Below are 220 nucleotides of genomic sequence, written 5' to 3'. Positions count from 1 at the left end.
ACGTGTTCCCCATCCTGAACCCTCCTCCCTCCTCCCTCCCGGTACCATCCCTCTGGGTCATCCCAATGCACCAGCCCCAAGCATCCAGTATCGTGCATTGAACCTGGACTGGCGACTCATTTCATATATGATATTATACATATTTCAATGACATTCTCCCAAATCATCCCACCCTCTCCCTTTCCCACAGAGTCCAAAAGACTGTTCTATACATCAGTGT

This window comes from Bison bison, unplaced genomic scaffold, assembly GCF_000754665.1.
Source record: "Bison bison bison isolate TAMUID 2011002044 unplaced genomic scaffold, Bison_UMD1.0 scf7180017864518, whole genome shotgun sequence".
NCBI lineage: Eukaryota > Metazoa > Chordata > Mammalia > Artiodactyla > Bovidae > Bison > Bison bison.
The sequence above is the reverse complement of the archived record's forward strand: the minus strand, read 5'-3'. Positions refer to the sequence as shown.